The following is a 9,032-nucleotide window of genomic DNA, read 5'->3' as shown; positions in this document are numbered from 1 at the left end:
CTGAATTGGTGCTATAAAGATATTGTATTGGTGCTGTAATAGGGCTTTAATGTGATTCTAAAATAACTATAGTGGGGTTACAAGGTTATTGTAGTGGTGCTGTAATAGGGCTTTAAGGCGATTCCAAAATAACTGAATTGATGCTATGAAGATATTGTATTGGTGCTGTATTATGGCTTTAATGCGATTTCAAAATAACTGAATTGAGGCTTTGAAGATATTGTATTGGTGCTGTAATAGGGCTTTAATGCAATTCCAAAATAACTGAATTGGTGCTTTGAAGATATTGTAGTGGTGCTGTATTAGGGCTTTAATGCGATTCCAAAATAACTGAATTGGTGCTATGAAGAAATTGTATTGGTGCGGTAATAGGGCTTTAATGCGATTCCAAAATAACTGAATTTGTGCTTTGAAGATATTGTATTGGTGCTGTAATAGGGCTTTAATGCGTTTCCAAAATAACTGAATTGGTGCTATGAAGATATGGTATTGGTGCTGTAATAGGGCTTTAATGCGATTCCAAAATAACTGAATTGATTCTGTGAAGATATTGTATTGGTGCTGTAATAGGGGTTTAATGCGATTCCCAAATAACTGAATTGATGCTTTGAAGATATTGTATTGGTGCTGTAATAGGGCTTTAATGCGATTCCAAAATAACTGAATTGATGCTATGAAGATATTGTATTGGTGCTGTAATAGGGCTTTAATGCGATTCCAAAATAACTGAATTGGTGCTATGAAGATATTGTATTGGTGCTGTAATAGGGCTTTAATGCGATTCCAAAATAACTGAATTGATGAATGAAGATATTGTATTGGTGCTGTAATAGGGCTTTAATGCGATTCCAAAATAACTGAATTTGTTCTTTGAAGATATTGTATTGGTGCTGTAATAGGGCTTTAATGCGATTCCAAAATAACTGAATTGGTGCTTTGAAGATATTGTAGTGGTGCTGTATTAGGGCTTTAATGCGATTCCAAAATAACTGAATTTGTTCTTTGAAGATATTGTATTGGTGCTGTAATAGGGCTTTAATGCGATTCCAAAATAACTGAATTGATGCTATGAAGATATTGTATTGGTGCTGTAATAGGGCTTTAATGCGATTCCAAAATAACTGAATTGGTGCTTTGAAGATATTGTAGTGGTGCTGTATTAGGGCTTTAATGCGATTCCAAAATAACTGAATTGGTGCTATAAAGATATTGTATTGGTGCTGTAATAGGGATTTTAATGTGATTCCAAAATAACTATAGTGGGGCTACAAGGTTATTGTAGTGGTGCTGTAATAGGGCTTTAATGCGATTTCAAAATAACTGAATTGAGGCTTTGAAGATATTGTATTGGTGCTGTAATAGGGCTTTAATGCGATTCCAAAATAACTGAATTGGTGCTTTGTAGATATTGTAGTGGTGCTGTATTAGGGCTTTAATGCGATTCCAAAATAACTGAATTGGTGCTATAAAGATATTGTATTGGTGCTGTAATAGGGCTTTAATGCGATTCCAAAATAACTGAATTGGTGCTTTGAAGATATTGTATTGGTGCTGTAATAGGGCTTTAATGCGATTCCAAAATAACTGAATTGATGCTATGAAGATATTGTATTGGTGCTGTAATAGGGCTTTAATGCGATTTTAAAATAACTGAATTGGTGCTATGAAGATATTGTATTGGTGCTGTAATAGGGCTTTAATGCAATTCCAAAATAACTGAATTGGTGCTATGAAGATATTGTATTGGTGCTGTAATAGGGCTTTAATGCGATTCCAAAATAACTGAATTGATGAATGAAGATATTGTATTGGTGCTGTAATAGGGCTTTAATGCGATTCCAAAATAACTGAATTGATGCTATGAAGATATTGTATTGGTGCTGTAATAGGGCTTTAATGCGATTCCAAAATTACTGAATTGGTGCTATGAAGATATTGTATTGGTGCTGTAATAGGGCTTTAATGCGATTCCAAAATAACTGAATTGGTGCTATGAAGATATTGTATTGGTGCTGTAATATGGCTTTAATGCGATTCCAAAATAGCTGAATTGATGCTGTGAAGATATTGTATTGGTGCTGTAATAGGGCTTTAACGCGATTCCAAAATAACTGAATGGGTGCTATGAAGAAATTGTATTGGTGCGGTAATAGGGCTTTAATGCGATTCCAAAATAACTGAATTGGTGCTATGAAGATATTGTTTTGGTGCTTTATTAGGGCTTTAATGCGATTCCAAAATAACTGAATTGGTGCTATGAAGATATTGTTTTGGTGCTTTATTAGGGCTTTAATGCGATTCCAAAATAACAGTAGTGGGGCTACGTAGTTTTGTAGTGGTGTTGTAATAGGGCTTTAATGCGATTCCAAAATAACTGAATTGGTGCTATGAAGATATTGTTTTGGTGCTTTATTTGGGCTTTAATGCGATTCCAAAATAACTGAATTGGTGCTATGAAGATATTGTTTTGGTGCTTTATTAGGGCTTTAATGCGATTCCAAAATAACTGAATTGATGCTGTGAAGATATTGTATTGGTGCTGTAATAGGGCTTTAACGCGATTCCAAAATAAATGAATTGGTGCTATAAAGATATTGTATTGGTGCTGTAATAGGGATTTTAATGTGATTCCAAAATAACTATAGTGGGGCTACAAGGTTATTGTAGTGGTGCTGTAATAGGGCTTTAAGGCGATTCCAAAATAACTGAATTGATGCTATGAAGATATTGTATTGGTGCTGTAATATGGCTTTAATGCGATTTCAAAATAACTGAATTGAGGCTTTGAAGATATTGTATTGGTGCTGTAATAGGGCTTTAATGCGATTCCAAAATAACTGAATTGGTGCTATAAAGATATTGTATTGGTGCTGTAATAGGGCTTTAATGCGATTCCAAAATAACTGAATTGGTGCTTTGAAGATATTGTATTGGTGCTGTAATAGGGCTTTAATGCGATTCCAAAATAACTGAATTGATGCTATGAAGATATTGTATTGGTGCTGTAATAGGGCTTAAATGCGATTCCAAAATAACTGAATTGGTGCTATGAAGATATTGTATTGGTGCTGTAATAGGGCTTTAATGCGATTCAAAAATAACTGAATTGGTGCTTTGAAGATATTGTATTGGTGCTGTAATAGGGCTTTAATGCGATTCCAAAATAACTGAATTGGTGCTATGAAGATATTGTTTTGGTTCTTTATTTGGGCTTTAATGCGATTCCAAAATAACTGAATTGGTGCTATGAAGATATTGTTTTGGTGCTTTATTAGGGCTTTAATGCGATTCCAAAATAACTGAATTGATGCTGTGAAGATATTGTATTGGTGCTGTAATAGGGCTTTAACGCGATTCCAAAATAAATGAATTGGTGCTATGAAGATATTGTATTGGTGCTGTAATAGGGTTTTAATAAGATTCCAAAATAACTGAATTGATGCTATGAAGATATTGTATTGGTGCTGTAATAGGGCTTTAATGCGATTCCAAAATAACTGAATTGGTGCTATGAAGATATTGTATTGGTGCTGTAATAGGGCTTTAATGCGATTCCAAAATAACTGAATTGGTGCTATGAAGATATTGTATTGGTGCTGTAATATGGCTTTAATGCGATTCCAAAATAGCTGAATTGATGCTGTGAAGATATTGTATTGGTGCTGTAATAGGGCTTTAACGCGATTCCAAAATAACTGAATGCGTGCTATGAAGAAATTCTATTGGTGCGGTAATAGGGCTTTAATGCGATTCCAAAATAACTGAATTGGTGCTATGAAGATATTGTTTTGGTGCTTTATTAGGGCTTTAATGCGATTCCAAAATAACTGAATTGGTGCTATGAAGATATTGTTTTGGTGCTTTATTAGGGCTTTAATGCGATTCCAAAATAACAGTAGTGGGGCTACGTAGTTTTGTAGTGGTGTTGTAATAGGGCTTTAATGCGATTCCAAAATAACTGAATTGGTGCTATGAAGATATTGTTTTGGTGCTTTATTTGGGCTTTAATGCGATTGCAAAATAACTGAATTGGTGCTATGAAGATATTGTTTTGGTGCTTTATTAGGGCTTTAATGCGATTTCAAAATAACTGAATTGATGCTGTGAAGATATTGTATTGGTGCTGTAATAGGGCTTTAACGCGATTCCAAAATAAATGAATTGGTGCTATAAAGATATTGTATTGGTGCTGTAATAGGGATTTTAATGTGATTCCAAAATAACTATAGTGGGGCTACAAGGTTATTGTAGTGGTGCTGTAATAGGGCTTTAAGGCGATTCCAAAATAACTGAATTGATGCTATGAAGATATTGTATTGGTGCTGTAATATGGCTTTAATGCGATTTCAAAATAACTGAATTGAGGCTTTGAAGATATTGTATTGGTGCTGTAATAGGGCTTTAATGCGATTCCAAAATAACTGAATTGGTGCTTTGAAGATATTGTAGTGGTGCTGTATTAGGGCTTTAATGCGATTCCAAAATAACTGAATTGGTGCTATAAAGATATTGTATTGGTGCTGTAATAGGGCTTTAATGCGATTCCAAAATAACTGAATTGGTGCTTTGAAGATATTGTATTGGTGCTGTAATAGGGCTTTAATGCGATTCCAAAATAACTGAATTGATGCTATGAAGATATTGTATTGGTGCTGTAATAGGGCTTTAATGCGATTCCAAAATAACTGAATTGGTGCTATGAAGATATTGTATTGGTGCTGTAATAGGGCTTTAATGCGATTCCAAAATAACTGAATTGGTGCTTTGAAGATATTGTATTGGTGCTGTAATAGGGCTTTAATGCGATTCCAAAATAACTGAATTGGTGCTTTGAAGATATTGTATTGGTGCTGTAATAGGGCTTTAATGCGATTCCAAAATAACTGAATTGATGCTATGAAGATATTGTATTGGTGCTGTAATAGGGCTTTAATGCGATTTTAAAATAACTGAATTGGTGCTATGAAGATATTGTATTGGTGCTGTAATAGGGCTTTAATGCAATTCCAAAATAACTGAATTGGTGCTATGAAGATATTGTATTGGTGCTGTAATAGGGCTTTAATGCGATTCCAAAATAACTGAATTGATGAATGAAGATATTGTATTGGTGCTGTAATAGGGCTTTAATGCGATTCCAAAATAACTGAATTTGTTCTTTGAAGATATTGTATTGGTGCTGTAATAGGGCTTTAATGCGATTCCAAAATAACTGAATTGATGCTATGAAGATATTGTATTGGTGCTGTAATAGGGCTTTAATGCGATTCCAAAATAACTGAATTGGTGCTATGAAGATATTGTATTGGTGCTGTAATAGGGCTTTAATGCGATTCCAAAATAACTGAATTGGTGCTATGAAGATATTGTATTGGTGCTGTAATATGGCTTTAATGCGATTCCAAAATAGCTGAATTGATGCTGTGAAGATATTGTATTGGTGCTGTAATAGGGCTTTAACGCGATTCCAAAATAACTGAATGGGTGCTATGAAGAAATTGTATTGGTGCGGTAATAGGGCTTTAATGCGATTCCAAAATAACTGAATTGGTGCTATGAAGATATTGTTTTGGTGCTTTATTAGGGCTTTAATGCGATTCCAAAATAACTGAATTGGTGCTATGAAGATATTGTTTTGGTGCTTTATTAGGGCTTTAATGCGATTCCAAAATAACAGTAGTGGGGCTACGTAGTTTTGTAGTGGTGTTGTAATAGGGCTTTAATGCGATTCCAAAATAACTGAATTGGTGCTATGAAGATATTGTTTTGGTGCTTTATTTGGGCTTTAATGCGATTCCAAAATAACTGAATTGGTGCTATGAAGATATTGTTTTGGTGCTTTATTAGGGCTTTAATGCGATTCCAAAATAACTGAATTGATGCTGTGAAGATATTGTATTGGTGCTGTAATAGGGCTTTAACGCGATTCCAAAATAAATTAATTGGTGCTATAAAGATATTGTATTGGTGCTGTAATAGGGATTTTAATGTGATTCAAAAATAACTATAGTGGGGCTACAAGGTTATTGTAGTGGTGCTGTAATAGGGCTTTAAGGCGATTCCAAAATAACTGAATTGATGCTATGAAGATATTGTATTGGTGCTGTAATATGGCTTTAATGCGATTTCAAAATAACTGAATTGAGGCTTTGAAGATATTGTATTGGTGCTGTAATAGGGCTTTAATGCGATTCCAAAATAACTGAATTGGTGCTTTGAAGATATTGTAGTGGTGCTGTATTAGGGCTTTAATGCGATTCCAAAATAACTGAATTGGTGCTATAAAGATATTGTATTGGTGCTGTAATAGGGCTTTAATGCGATTCCAAAATAACTGAATTGGTGCTTTGAAGATATTGTATTGGTGCTGTAATAGGGCTTTAATGCGATTCCAAAATAACTGAATTGATGCTATGAAGATATTGTATTGGTGCTGTAATAGGGCTTTAATGCGATTCCAAAATAACTGAATTGGTGCTATGAAGATATTGTATTGGTGCTGTAATAGGGCTTTAATGCGATTCCAAAATAACTGAATTGGTGCTTTGAAGATATTGTATTGGTGCTGTAATAGGGCTTTAATGCGATTCCAAAATAACTGAATTGGTGCTATGAAGATATTGTTTTGGTGCTTTATTTGGGCTTTAATGCGATTCCAAAATAACTGAATTGGTGCTATGAAGATATTGTTTTGGTGCTTTATTAGGGCTTTAATGCGATTCCAAAATAACTGAATTGATGCTGTGAAGATATTGTATTGGTGCTGTAATAGGGCTTTAACGCGATTCCAAAATAAATGAATTGGTGCTATGAAGATATTGTATTGGTGCTGTAATAGGGTTTTAATAAGATTCCAAAATAACTGAATTGATGCTATGACGATATTGTATTGGTGCTGTAATAGGGCTTTAATTCGATTCCAAAATAACTGAATGGGTGCTATGAAGATATTGTATTGGTGCTGTAATAGGACTTTAATGCGATTCCAAAATAACTATAGTGGGGCTACAAGGTTATTGTAGTGGTGCTGTAATAGGGCTTTAATGCAATTCCAAAATAACTGAATTGATAAATGAAGATATTGTATTGGTGCTGTAATATGGCTTTAATGCGATTCCAAAATAGCTGAATTGATGCTGTGAAGATATTGTATTGGTGCTGTAATAGGGCTTTAACGCGATTCCAAAATAACTGAATGGGTGCTATGAAGAAATTGTATTGGTGCTGTAATAGGGCTTTAATGCAATTCCAAAATAACTGAATTGATAAATGAAGATATTGTATTGGTGCTGTAATATGGCTTTAATGCGATTCCAAAATAGCTGAATTGATGATGTGAAGATATTGTATTGGTGCTGTAATAGGGCTTTAACGCGATTCCAAAATAACTGAATGGGTGCTATGAAGAAATTGTATTGGTGCTGTAATAGGGCTTTAATGCGATTCCAAAATAACTGAATTGGTGCTATGAAGATATTGTATTGGTGCTGTAATAGGGCTTTAATACTTTTCCAAAATAACTGAATTGATGAATGAAGATATTGTATTGGTGCTGTAATAGGGCTTTAATGCGATTCCAAAATAACTGAATTTGTTCTTTGAAGATATTGTATTGGTGCTGTAATAGGGCTTTAATGCGATTCCAAAATAACTGAATTGGTGCTTTGAAGATATTGTAGTGGTGCTGTATTAGGGCTTTAATGCGATTCCAAAATAACTGAATTGGTGCTATAAAGATATTGTATTGGTGCTGTAATAGGGCTTTAATGTGATTCCAAAATAACTATAGTGGGGTTACAAGGTTATTGTAGTGGTGCTGTAATAGGGCTTTAAGGCGATTCCAAAATAACTGAATTGATGCTATGAAGATATTGTATTGGTGCTGTATTATGGCTTTAATGCGATTTCAAAATAACTGAATTGAGGCTTTGAAGATATTGTATTGGTGCTGTAATAGGGCTTTAATGCAATTCCAAAATAACTGAATTGGTGCTTTGAAGATATTGTAGTGGTGCTGTATTAGGGCTTTAATGCGATTCCAAAATAACTGAATTGGTGCTATGAAGAAATTGTATTGGTGCGGTAATAGGGCTTTAATGCGATTCCAAAATAACTGAATTTGTGCTTTGAAGATATTGTATTGGTGCTGTAATAGGGCTTTAATGCGTTTCCAAAATAACTGAATTGGTGCTATGAAGATATGGTATTGGTGCTGTAATAGGGCTTTAATGCGATTCCAAAATAACTGAATTGATTCTGTGAAGATATTGTATTGGTGCTGTAATAGGGGTTTAATGCGATTCCCAAATAACTGAATTGATGCTTTGAAGATATTGTATTGGTGCTGTAATAGGGCTTTAATGCGATTCCAAAATAACTGAATTGATGCTATGAAGATATTGTATTGGTGCTGTAATAGGGCTTTAATGCGATTCCAAAATAACTGAATTGGTGCTATGAAGATATTGTATTGGTGCTGTAATAGGGCTTTAATGCGATTCCAAAATAACTGAATTGATGAATGAAGATATTGTATTGGTGCTGTAATAGGGCTTTAATGCGATTCCAAAATAACTGAATTTGTTCTTTGAAGATATTGTATTGGTGCTGTAATAGGGCTTTAATGCGATTCCAAAATAACTGAATTGGTGCTTTGAAGATATTGTAGTGGTGCTGTATTAGGGCTTTAATGCGATTCCAAAATAACTGAATTTGTTCTTTGAAGATATTGTATTGGTGCTGTAATAGGGCTTTAATGCGATTCCAAAATAACTGAATTGATGCTATGAAGATATTGTATTGGTGCTGTAATAGGGCTTTAATGCGATTCCAAAATAACTGAATTGGTGCTTTGAAGATATTGTAGTGGTGCTGTATTAGGGCTTTAATGCGATTCCAAAATAACTGAATTGGTGCTATAAAGATATTGTATTGGTGCTGTAATAGGGATTTTAATGTGATTCCAAAATAACTATAGTGGGGCTACAAGGTTATTGTAGTGGTGCTGTAATAGGGCTTTAATGCGATTTCAA

Source organism: Leiobunum rupestre, chromosome 3 (assembly GCF_980474605.1).
Source record: "Leiobunum rupestre chromosome 3, qqLeiRupe1.1.hap1, whole genome shotgun sequence".
Taxonomy (NCBI): Eukaryota; Metazoa; Arthropoda; class Arachnida; order Opiliones; family Sclerosomatidae; genus Leiobunum; species Leiobunum rupestre.
Note: the sequence above shows the minus strand (reverse complement) of the source record.